Source organism: Bison bison, unplaced genomic scaffold (assembly GCF_000754665.1).
Source record: "Bison bison bison isolate TAMUID 2011002044 unplaced genomic scaffold, Bison_UMD1.0 scf7180017864037, whole genome shotgun sequence".
NCBI classification, from domain to species: domain Eukaryota; kingdom Metazoa; phylum Chordata; class Mammalia; order Artiodactyla; family Bovidae; genus Bison; species Bison bison.
The window spans coordinates 163,243-166,587 of NW_011494609.1; the positions used below are offsets into that span (position 1 = coordinate 163,243).

General features: G+C 53.1%; 1 long non-coding RNA gene across 1 annotated transcript in view; it reads left to right on the forward strand.

The window, feature by feature from the left end:
* LOC104984874 overlaps nt 1-2,581 on the forward strand; it is an 8,011-nt gene extending 5,430 nt beyond the window's left edge. The window contains exon 3 of the long non-coding RNA XR_824804.1: nt 674-2,581. This is a non-coding gene — a long non-coding RNA (uncharacterized LOC104984874). The remainder of the gene's footprint in view (nt 1-673) is intronic.
* The last annotated feature ends 764 nt before the right edge of the window (nt 2,582-3,345 follow it).

A 3,345-nucleotide genomic window follows, 5' to 3' on the forward strand; every position in this document is an offset into this window, starting at 1 on the left:
GTGGGAAGGGCAGAGATGCTCTCCACAGTGTGAATGGTGGGAAAGGGGGAGAGTTGCTCCCTGAGAGTGAACAGTGGGAATGGGTAAGATGCTCTCCGCGGTGTGAACAGTGGGAAGGGCAGAGATGCTCTCCACAGTGTGAATGGTGGGAAAGGGGGAGAGTTGCTCCCTGAGAGTGAACAGTGGGAATGGGTAAGATGCTCTCCGCGGTGTGAACAGTGGGAAGGGCAGAGATGCTCTCCACAGTGTGAATGGTGGGAAAGGGGGAGAGTTGCTCCCTGAGAGTGAACAGTGGGAAGGGCAGAGATGCTCTCCACAGTGTGAATGGTGGGAAGGGGAGAGATGCTTTCCACAATGTGAATGGTGGGAAGGGCAGAGATGCTCTCCACAGTGTGAATGGTGGGAAGGGGACAGATGCTCCCTGAGAGTGAACAGTGGGAAGGGCAGAGATGCTCTCCGCGGTGTGAATGGTGGGAAGGGGACAGATGCTCTCTGCAGTGTGAACAGTGGGAAGGGCAGAGATGCTCTCCACAGTGTGAACAGTGCTGATGCAAATGCCACCACCCCACATGACCCATGTTCTCATATTCTCATGTAAATGGACATCAGCTGCAGAATTTGGGTGCAGGGAGTGAGGGGGGTCTTCTGACAGCCCTTCCCCTCTCTCCTCCAGATTCCTACTGCTGGGCCCTCATCCTCAACTTGCCTCAAGACAGCACCCACTGAAGGGAGAGCTAGCCAGCAGGTCCCAAAACCCAGGAGATGGCACCCAAACCTCTGCCCTCCGGTGTCCACGTGCTGCTCGTCCGCCAAAGCCTTGTCTTTCCCCCTCGACCTCTCCCAGGCTTTCCTCCTCCAGTGTCCAGGCTTTGCACCTGCTCCCACCCGCCACATTCCTTATTCCCCGCAGCCTTTTCTTTCCAGCTGAGAAAGAGAAAAGCCTGGAATCTGGACTCAGGCCCACCCTGCCTCTCCTCCTGGGGACCCATGTGGTCTGTTACCAATAAGCCTGAAATGGTCAGGGCTAACATCCGCTTCCACTTCTTTCTTCCACTAGGTTATTTAAACCTCCCATGACCTCTTGCTTTTGGTAAAGAAGCAGTTCTCATTTGTGGGGAATTGACAAGGAGATCCCAGGTGGGAACTCAGGGTCACTGAGGTACACAGTAAATGCTCTAGCCACCAATCCGGATACTTGCCCTTCGTAGACTCAATGATCTGATTGCCATCTGTGTTCTGGTTCCTTTCCTGCTGAGCTGAACGGGGTTGCCTGGGGAACAATTCCCAGGTCCCGGTTTCGAGCAGGGAATCATTTCCCGCAGGAAATCTGGGCACTCCAGAAGCCAGCTGGGGTTGGGGGGGCGGCGGTGCAGCGCTGCTAGGCCCTGGCCAATCTCACCACGCCAACAGGGGCAGGGGGCTGGCCTGAGGGCGGGGTGGCAGCTGCAGAGGGCGCTGGCCTGAGGCCTCAGCCCGCCTTTGCTGACGTTGGAGCCTTGGAGCAGGGCTGCTGACGTGTACTGACTGGGCTGGCTGTTTACTGAACTGTTTTTTAATAGCTACACTTCCAGTAAGACCTGAGAACACGCCACAGCACCCTCATTTACGGCACTGAGCGTGTCACTCGGGCAGCATGTGGGCCAAGAAAGGGAGAGTCCAGGAAAGGTGAGGTTCACAGGCAGTCAGGAAAGTCACCTGACGTGAAGAGAGAGAGCCTGGGGTAGACCAGATGGCTGCATCGGCGCTGTCCGGGACTACCCCATGGGCTGTATTTTGGAAGGGCCAATTCAGGCAGGATTTCTTCTTGAAAAGGTCCAAATAGCCAAGGCACCTTATTCTGGGAATAGGAACTAGTCTCCGACTGGCTGGTTTCCAGAGTGACGTGGGCGAGTCATTTCTCCTCCTTTGAGCTGCAGTTTCCCTACCTGTTTTGATGAGGGTGTTCAGCCACTGATTCTCTTGGGGGGCAACAGCCAGCCCAGGGTTGGCATGGGGGCTCTGTCTTTCCGGCCATGGGGCTGTGGGAACAGCCTTGTCTTGTGAAGACATAGTCTTGTCATGAGTTAACACAGACGTTAGTGTCCCTGCTACCTTTGGGTGCTGCTGTTCTGAGTGTTTGTGTGATAACGCACACAGAACACTTAGCAGAAAGGCAGGTGCCCAGCAAGCACTCAACACCCAGGAGCTCTTATCAACATCAGCACCCGTTCTTGGAGGGTCTGAGTATTGGGAGCACTGTGCATTGGGCAGGGTGGGGATGGTGTTCTCAGATCCCATCCCACTGGAACATTCCACACCGCTGATCTAATTAAAAGGCACTGACTCTTTTCTTCCCTCTTGATAAAAGTTACAGAAACCTCCATTTCCATTGTACTCAGATTCCTAAAACACAGTCCTTTTTTAATTTAAAACGATTTCCCTAAGGCAAAAGTCAAGCTGTCCATTTGGAATGAAAGATGATGATGATGAAAGCAATAAAAAAAATAATAATAACAATAAATTCGTCTTTACTTGGTATTATAGACTTGAATAGGCTTCCCTGGTGACTCAGGGGTAAGGAATCTGCCTGCCAATGCAGGAGGTGCAGGGTCAATCCCTGGGTCGGGAAGATCCCCTGGAGAAGGAATGGCGACTGACTCCAGTATTCTTGCCTGGGAAATCCCATGGACAGAGGAGCCTGGTAGGCTCCATGGGGTCACAAAGAGTCAGACACAATTTAGCAACTAAACCACCCCCATATAGACTTGAAAAGCACTTGAATCCTCCTGACAGCCCCGTAAATACGAGAAGGGAAAGTTATGTCCCATGAGTTGCAGATGCAGAAACTGATGTCCAGGGCGATTGTCCGAGGTAATGTGCATAATGAGGGCACGGGGGTGGGGGTGGGGGACTAGAAAGTGTGTCCCCTGGCTCCAAATCTAGCTCTTTCTAAAGAAAACTCTATAGTAGTTGGCTTTTCCAAAACTGGGGGGAGGAAATTGCAAAGACGTGTATGATTTGTCTCCCCGTTTTTGCACATGGTTGGCTGTTTGAGAGGCTGTGGACACAGGCTCCAAATGTGCTGTCCGGGCATGTGTAAACGCCACTCTCTGCAGGCTTACTGGGGTGGCCCTATACAAGACCCTCCCACCGGCAGCCCCCTCCTGTGGAGGTGTCCTGGGTCATGTGTCAGCCTTTCCTACCTTCCTGGGCCACCTTGGGTAAGCCCTTGAGGAGACAAGAAATCCGTGTGGAAGCCAAGGAAGATTCTAGTCCGGTTCTCCTAGGGGGTGGGGAGATATGCAAGCTCAGCCAATGGAGGAGAGTGACTGGTTACTAAAAGCACTTATGATGAGTGGAGGAGAC